The sequence below is a fragment of the Triticum dicoccoides genome, chromosome 1A (assembly GCF_002162155.2).
Source record: "Triticum dicoccoides isolate Atlit2015 ecotype Zavitan chromosome 1A, WEW_v2.0, whole genome shotgun sequence".
Taxonomy (NCBI): Eukaryota; Viridiplantae; Streptophyta; class Magnoliopsida; order Poales; family Poaceae; genus Triticum; species Triticum dicoccoides.
In genome coordinates, this window is record NC_041380.1 from 346675314 (window position 1) to 346684915 (window position 9602).

The following is a 9602-nucleotide window of genomic DNA, read 5'->3' on the forward strand; positions in this document are numbered from 1 at the left end:
AAGGAAGTCAAAAGTGACGCTTACAGGTCGTACGACAATTGCTTCTCTTCCGGGACTACATACATCTTTTCTTTAACAACTACCATACAAGCTATTCGCTTAATACATGCTAGTAGGTAGGCTGGTGGTGGAGTATTTATTTGCGTATTTTTTTGGTCTGTCTGTATTTCGGTTTTGGGATGGTGCGAATCCATCTATCCACCATTCTTTTATCTTTCAGTAGTGTCAACCTTAGTTCTGGTTCTTTATCTTGGAATACTTTCCGTTGTCCTGGAAGCAATGCTTGAAAGAAAGCGTACGGAAGCATCAAATCAGTATGATGTATTGGCAAAGCCAGTAAGAAGGGAATCGAAAGTAGATAGGGACTCCCACTGTAGATGTGGTTTTATACCTTGATGAATTGGTACCTTATAGCATAGCAAATTTACTTTTCTTTCAAAAGGATATATCAACCTGTAGTGAAACCGGGCCACCTAGCTTGCTTTTACCGCTCTTACAGCTCTCTCTCTTCTTTTTTATGGGTAGTTTGGCCAGAAAGAGAAAGAGGAATGTACCCATTTCTATTTATCCATTCTCATAGAAAGTACCAAAAATGTTTTTGAATGTATGGAGCAGGCGTATGAGTTGATATCTTCAAGAGTCAAATCCTTTTCTTGCCCACCCAGCCATAAAAGAAAAAAAATCGTTACGAGCGGTCTTAAACCCTCACCTCAATCTCAAAAATGGAATTGAAAAGCTCCAATTTAAATAATGGTACCGGGGAAATACCCAGGGAAGAATCATTCTTTGAATCATCTAGATCTATCAGCGAATTCAATAAAAAACGGACTGATCCTCGGAATACACCATCATCTTTCGAAGTGTGCAGTCAATATTATGTTATATTCAAAGAAACAAGTCAAAGAGTAAAGGCTTCGCCCTTCAATACCACAATTCCAATCGAAATTCCTACGAGATTGACGTTCGAAGAAAAAGACATGGTTTGATAGAAACTTTAAGTGGGTATCAAATAAACTGGAATGAATGGTATCAATTTCTTCTTTTCTATACTGAATCTGCTTCGGTATCTCTTTCTTCCTTCCCTTCTGTAAACCAAGCAGTGACTAGCCTCTGGCACTCACTTTCCAAAGCACCAATTGACTTGCTTTCAGAACAACCCTGATCAGTTATACCTGGAATACCACCCGTACGTAGTATGCCATTCCCAACGTGGAGCGCCTTTATTTTCGTATTGAACTCCGCTAGGAAGAAAAAGTTAGACCATAGCCTTGTCGAACAACCTCGTTTCTCGCTTTTGTCGATTGACTCGTGGGACTCTACTGAATTCCAGCATGGGTGTGGTAGATTACTGACGTGAAGCCGGACCTCCATGAGTGCTCTACATGGCCGAATCAAAGCTCCAAATCGTAATGTCGCGGCATGCATAATCAGAAAATAGGATTCGTGAGAGCGTTTTCTTTAGCTATTCCTTAAGAAAGCTATCGACTTAACCGCTTGTGTTAAACATATAGATTGTCCTATTCTCTTTTTTTTCTCAAATGACCTATTTCACATAACCGATGTTGATTACAGATTTTGCCTTGCGTCACATTATCGTGGTGATCAATTCTTTTCGTGGATCGATTGAAATAACCGATTTTGGTGTATTAATTCAAGATAGGTAATTTTCCTCAAGGTCATAAAGATCGGTCATCTAGCGTGGACTTCTGACTCTAAGTGGAAAGTCTTTCTCATCTACCTCTTCCATCCAAAACCGTTTTTCCGCATTTTTTTCTGCCAAGTTACTTAAATCTATATCGGAGCTATAGGATCGGTAGACCCGTAAGCGAAGATGGTTCGCTCCCACATAAAGAGACGGATATTCGATGTGTTTAGCATAGTGACACTTTTTTTGGTGCCGAAATAGCCCCAATCCCTTTGGTCATTTCTCTTTTCGTGTCGGTCTGTATTCGGAGTTTCTTGGATTTGCGGTGCCTGAATGCCTTTCTCCTTCTTTTTGGTGACGTCGGATGCCTGCCTTTGGCGCTCAGAAGTGGATTCTCCTTCAAAGAGGGCTTTTCCCCTAAGAAAGGGACATGGTTGTACTGGATTTCTAGTCCTATAGTGGAAGAGCAGATAGGATCACACCTACACGTAAATTCGTTCATTGGGTTAGTGGCCACCCGCACTCCAACCTATCTATATGGCAACAAAGCAAATGACAAGGCCAAAGTAGCTAACTCTTATCGCTAACTTGACTTGGACTAAGGGCGAGCTTGAATACAACTCATAGAACGACTCCTCCAGGGGCCTTCAGGCACTCAAACAGATAGTGAGACAGACACCATCTATAGAACTTGAATGACAATACACCCATATATTCTAGCTAACAATCAGAAACTGTATCCAAATGGAGGGGACACTCTTCCTTCAGAAAGATGCCTTCGAAAGAAAAGCTCTTCCCCTCAACGACACAACACATTTTCTCAAATGTTCCACGTTTCTCACCATATCCTCATAGGGCTGAAGCACAAGAAAGAGGATTACTTGGTTACCTTGCTTCCCTCGCCTAGGACAGTAGAAGGATCTGTGGCTGAAGGCGCCACAAACGAAGCGGGTCGCCTCTTTTCTGCAGATCTCCGCAAGATGACCCTTCTCCCCGCAACGATAGCACATAACGTTTTTCCCATGCTTGCACGGTGAGGAGGACGAGGCCTGTCACACCCTGCATTTTGTAACATTTCATTTTCATTATTAAAGCATGAAAGTTTGGACCAACAAAAACTTTTTTTTTGCATTATTTGGCTTTTATTTGGAGTTGGTTTCCTCTCTGTGTTTCTTTCAAGTGCTTCTTGAAGTCAACTACTCTACCCTCTAAATTCCATCTCCTTACCCCAAGCTCCTGACCAATGACCATGCCAGGTGAATAGTGCTATATAGAATTTTCTTACAAAAATAATTTGGCCAGAAAGTATTTTCTAAAATTAGTTTTCCAAAAACCCCTGAATTGAGGTTTGCACTGCAAGTACTTGATTAAGAGCAGTAAAAATCATTCCAAAAATATATTTGACTCCTATTAGATATAGGATGCCCAGGAACCACAAACCTATAATTTTAAAAATTGTTTTACTATTTTATTTAAAGGCTTTTTCTTAAGGCCAGAAATGGTCTTTAATAGGGAAAAATTATTTTATTGTTTTAAAAATATTTGACAAAATTTATGGAAACTCATAGGACATATATTGTCCATATATAAGAGTTTCAACACCTGGTCATGTTCAAAATATTGGTCAAATCCCTCTAAAACCCTTCCTGGATATTTCAAGCTTTTGAAATATTTACAAAGGAAATATTCTCCAAAAATTCCAGGAAAATTCTATCATGTCACATATGACATATTAGATGATCTTGCCAAGCCTCAGGACTTGGAGAACAAGATAACACCATCAAAACCCCTCAAAACTATCTCTGTCCATTCTGAAGTTTGATCAACTTTACATTGCCAAGTATGTCCAAATGTGCTCAAACTTGGTGGACATGCTTCATTGGTCTAATGATGCATCTGGACCAAATGGCACAGGTTGGAGAATAGGAAGTCTTGGTCAAAGTGCCTCAAAACCCTCTCTGACCAGAATCAAGTTTGAACTACTTTGCACTACCAACTTTTTCTCCAGGACCCCAACTTTGGTGAGCCTGATCATGTGACCAAATAAGGCTACCACACCAAGTGGCACATCAAGGAGAAATGATTTACTCCACTGGATCTACACAAATCCATTTCTGCCCATTTCTAGGGTTTGCAAAAGTTGCATTGGCAACTTTGTCCAAATAAGCTCAAAATGGGTGGAAGGCCCTAAATATATGTGACATTTCACCCCTTGGAGTATCTTGGCCAGTGGGAGTCATTAGCTTACCCAAAACTCCATCAAACACCTTCTGGCAAAATACTAAAAAGGCCTATTTTTGCCACTTTCACTAATCTCCTTGAGTTCATCTTTTTGCCACAACCCCTCCTCACTCCCCTCTGTCACTTAGACACTTTTCTACCCGAGGAAGCAATGTGGAGGAAGGAGGGAATCACGTTTGTCCTCTCTGGACAACAGCTTCCCTTCTCTCTCCCAGCCTCTCTCTCTCCCCTCTGCACCCCAGAGCATCCCAGGCTCTTTCCAGGTTTTGCCCCCTTCCACTGTAGCCTCCAGACAGAAAAGGACGCGCGCGCGACGCGGAAAACCCGCGGATGCCGGCCAAAGTCGCGCTCTGGAGCGCCTGCCAGAGCGCCGACCGTTGACACCGCGCCTCCCGACCGCCTCGTGCCTTCCCATCGCGCCAGTTGATGTGTCTTGACGTCTGCGACACGCCGCCGTGCCGTCCCCATTGTCTCTCCCTCTCTCTCCCCTCCTGCAGCGCGTGCCCGACGCCGCCCGGCTCGGCCAATGGCCGGCCTCACACGCGCGGGCGCCAGAACCCTCCCCCGCTCTCTCTCCTTCTCACTGGCGCCCTACTCCATCCCCACGAGCGCCGTGGACAGCTCCAACTCCTCTCCCACGGTCTCCAGAGCCGATCCCGCGGGCGCCCGTAGGCCACGCCTACGGTGAACCGCGGCCAGCCTATATAAGGTGCCCCCGAGCCTCTCTCTTCCTCCCTGTCGCCCCTCCACACACCCAATCGGCCTCCCGCACCACTCCTTCCTCTCCAGAACCACCCGAGCTCGAGATCGAGCTCGAGCTCCGCCGCCTCGGCTCGTCGGCGTCCGCGCGGTACATGCCTTCTCCGCCCCAGCTCTCTCTCGATCTGGAACCGCGAGGCGCCACTGATTCTTTCCCCCCTCGTTTCCCCTTGTTTTGCAGCCGGAACCGGCCGGAGCCACTGACGCCGAAGCGCCTCCGCCGCGGGACCTCGTCGCCGGCGAAGCAGGCCACTCCGGCGACCGTCTCCACCACCACCAGAACCGCGACTCGCCCCTGAGTCCGACGGTAGTCTCCGCATCCCTTCCCGTGCCCTGTACCACCGCCGGCGAGCTCGCCGTCGCCTCTGGCCGGAGGTAGACGACGGCCGCCATGGGGCCGGCCCGTCAGCCACACGCCCTAACGGGTGGGATCCACCCGTCAGGTTTAAAACGTGCGCGCGCGCGCGCACCGATCCGCCGTCGGCCGAAGGCGTATTCAGCCTTTACGCCTTCGACGTGGCGGCCGCGTGGGCTGGGTTTCCCCCCTGGGCCTGCTGCTGCTGTGGCCTCTCTGGCCCAGTGGCACAGCGCCGTTTTTCTTTTTCCTTTTCTGTATTATTTCCAAATATTCCACAGGGCAGAATATTAATCCAAATGCATTGATTCCAATTTCTAAATTCCTAGAATATTGCAACCTATTTAATGGTGCAACTTTCACTCAAATCCAACCACCTTTTCTTCTCTGTAAATATTTAAATGTGGTTTTTAGCATTTAAATAGGCCTTTGAAAATCCATAACTCCTATTTTGCTGCTCCAAAACCAAAACCAAAAGTTGTCCCCTTCCTAGCCTTCCTCCTAGTATTTTACAAAAATAAGTTGACATTTTTGTGAGCACTTTGACTTTTCTGTTTTTATTATTGCCTTATTTTCCCGTTGTTTTCTTGCGACGTTAGATCCCGTATTTGACGAGGTAGCTGAGGAAGAAGGAGGAGCAGGGCCTAAAGACTTTGAAGATCAAGCCAACCAAGGCAAGCAGCCCTTTGACCATGACTATGATACCCCTTTATATGCATGTCATTTTTAGCTCTTTATTATCGATGCATCAGAATCATGATGAGATGGTGAACCACGTGGGTTGGTTACCACGATTACTTCCTCGTTGATACTTGCAGTGTGCATGGCCCTACCTTCTTATGAGGGTTATGCCGGTGGGAGTAGATAGGATGCAAATGTAGATGCTACGCAAATGGGGTGGGTTTGTGCATGGTGAAGGAGGCAATGTGATTTCAAAAGTCTTTTCGAAAACCCCGTCGGGTGCCACTTATGCCCGAGGGAGATGATGAGATGGGTGACCACTTGATGACGAAGTGGTGTGCCAAGGAAGGTGTGTGTTGTTTTCAAAACGGATTGGTCGGAGTTGCGACCGTTATTCCAACCTTACATGCGCGACCACTCTACCCTTATATGGGAAAGGGCATTATTGAGTACCTAGACCGATACTAGCTTGGAGCCCGCATTACTAGTGACGGGGGAGAGTTGGTGCTCTCTCTTGGGACGGGGTCGTGCCAGGTAGGGCGGCCATGACTGCTTTCACAGGGCACCGGACACACCGTTGGTACCCCGTGCTTGTGGTATATGATGAAAATGGGAGCGAGGCTCCACAACTTTATGATGTGAAATGTTCGGCACGGGGGTTACTACCAATCGAGTGGACTCCATGTTAGTGTCGTCTAGGGAAAGGTAGTGATCGGGTGCTTACCCCGGGTACTTGAGGTACCGCGGGTCGTGGATGACACGGAAGTTCCCCGGATCTAGTGGGTAAAGTGTGCAACCTCTGCAGAGTGTAAAACTATTCGAATAGCCGTGTCCACGGTCAAGGACAGTTGGGTAACCGCTCTTGGGCTACGTCCACTTGTTTTCAAACCCGGTGTGTGTGTGAGATGATGGTGTTGTCTTGGATCAAGTCGGAGGACTTGACACGATTGAGATGGGTTGGTGCCCTCTCTGTTTATGATAAATGGGTTGGTGCCCCTTTCTATTTATGTTGATATATGTGACCAGATCTTATGGTTACTTGAATTCTCTTGATGCATGCTTTATAGGATGTTGAACATGTCCTGCACTCAAAACTAGCTTTATGCAAAACTTTACCTATGTCATGCATTACTGTACCTTGAACCAAATCATGGGTTGCTTGCGAGTACATTCAAAGTACTCATTGGCTTGCCACTGGTTATTTAATTGACCAGGCATGGGAGAACCGGAGTTCGAAGAAGAGTTCTTTGGAGACGATCATGCGAACTAGGACGTTCCCAGTCAGATTGCCTGTAGGGTTAAGGCAGATGGCATGGGTTCTACTTATCGACGATGATTTCCGCTGCTATGTTTCATTTGATGTTCAGCCCTTAAGGCTTTATCGATGTAAGACTTGACCATGTTGGTCACTATTTGTGTAAGACGGTATGTATGGATGTAAGACTCTTGTTATTCAGCTTCTGTGTGTTCAGTGAGCATTGATCTCTGGGATCACTGTACACGTGCATTCGGTGATCACGACTTGCGAGTCGGGGTCCCCACAGAGCTGGTATCAGAGCCAGGTTGACTGTAGGAAGCCTTAGTTAGCATGGACGTTAGTTAGAGCGAGACTATCCACCAGGTTACCCATATACCTATGTTTATGTTAGTATCCCAAACATAGGTCACATTCCTTTATTGACCCTTTCCCTTCCACTTTTTGTAGATGGCCGCCGTACCCGAGGACTTCCTGACCACTGGGTTTCCTGTGCTTCTTGAGGATAGCCTCAGGAAGTGCCAGTTCACTCGAGTCCCCACCTTCTCCTACCACGAGCACTGGGTCGACAGCACCAAGAGGGAGTATCACGTGGAGGTAGTCGTGAGGGCGAATGACGCCCCGACGAGCTGGTTCTTTGAGGGACCCCAGATGGCGACACTGCTCCTCGCCGTGGAGACTGCTGCCCTCAAGGTGCTGACTCGCCTCCGGGATCTCCTGCCAGAGATGGCGAGAGAGCCAGCCACTCGTTACCTGCCTTATCGTAAGGAAGGTGATGACGAGAGCAGCGCACCAGCACCACCCATGGACGAGGGACTTTCTCTCCGCTTCCAGACCTACTTCAGCTTGTGTGCCGACAGTCTGGCACAGCACCTGGCCTCGGAGTCGACGGAGCTTCGAAAGGAACTCCGCGAGACCAAGGAGCTCCTCCGCATAGTTCAGATGAAGGCAGACAGGATCAAGAAGGATGGAGCACCCCCTGGACAGCCCGCAGTAGCTTATCGAGGCGGACGACCCCCACAGGTCGCACCTGCCAAGGGAACACCTCAGCCACGCCGTATGACGGCAAAGGAGTACCGCAACCTCTTCACGACGCCACCAACAAAGCAGCGTCGTGTTCAGCTCCTTCACTCCCCCGCTTCCTCAAGCGATGAAGAGACCAAGACAGATGAAGATGAGGAGGAAGACCCAGAGGAGCCAGAATACCCGACCGAGCATTCCACCACTTAGACTCCGTTCAGGACTAGGATAGGCTAGCTCGTAGCCTATGGTTGGATAGGTCGTGTACCCCTTTTGCGAAGTCGAGTCCTTGTAATGGTTCTTATGAAACCATGTTAGGTTGTGTTTGCTTTCAACTTGCTTTGATGAAGTCGTACTTTCCCTTCGGGAACTTGTAAACGACTACATTCCTCATTTGGTTTTAATGCATGAGTTTGGCCCTTCTGGCCTTTGTTTAACTTAAATTGTGTCACACCACCCCCTTACTAGGCATTCCATCTATGCTGCTTTCCCTCATTGTTGTTCCCAATCATGAGACCTTGACCGCTCCAACAGGATGCCTGTTGTAACACGTACTGGTACCTCTACCCAGCCGCAAGAAGCCGGAGGTTCTGCTGAGGCCGGAGCCAGCCAGGACCAAGCCCAAGGACAGACTCCACCACCACCACCTCCTCCAAGCATGGATATGGCTCAGCTTCTCCAAGCCTTTCGAGAGGAGCGCCAAGCCAACACTGCAGCCCTCCAGATGATTGCTCAGGCTGTCAACCGCCAGCCGGCGGGGCACGGCCATGGACGTTCCACACTGGTGGAATTCAAGAAGCATGCACCACCCACTTTCATCGAGACTGCTGAACCCCTGGATGCAGACGACTGGGTCCGCACCATTGAGGATCTGCTGGCACTAGTCGGATGCACTGAGGACCGTGATAAAGTGGCATATGCTGCCCACTGTCTCGGGGGGACTGCCAGAGCTTGGTGGGATGGATTCAAGGCTATGCATGTTGAGCAAGACATCACTTGGGACACCTTCAAGACGGAATTCCGCAAGGCCCACATCCCTTCTGGAATCATGGCCATCAAGAAGCGTGAGTTCCGAGCCCTGAAGCAAGGTAGTAGCACTGTCAAGGAGTACATGCAGAAGTTCAGTGTTCTCTCAAGGTATGCCCCTGAGGATGTCAGCACTGATGCTGCCAAAAGGGAGCGCTTCATGGAAGGCCTTAACCAGACTCTGCAGTACTCGCTTGTTGTGTGTGACTGCCCAACCTTTCCTGATCTGGTGAACAAGGCACTCATGCTTGAGGACAAGCGACGTGCCTTGGATGACACTCGTAAGCGCAAGATGATCAGCAAGGGTAGCTCCAGCAACCAGAAGCCTCGCCCGTGGCAGCCAGCCCCGGTCAAGCCAACCTATCAGCAGCCAAGAGCTCCTGCACCTCGCACCAACTATCCACCTCAGCAGTATGCCAACCCCAGGCCAGCTTACAACAACCCCAATAACAATGCTGGCAAGGGCGTCGTCCCCAATCAAGTCACTTGTTTCAGATGTGGACAGCCAGGGCATTACTCCAAGAATTGCCCCAACAAGAAACCTGACGCCCCGCGCCCCAATGCGCAGAACCCGGGACAAGGCCGTGGAATGCCACCAAGGAACCAAGCTCCCCGCAACT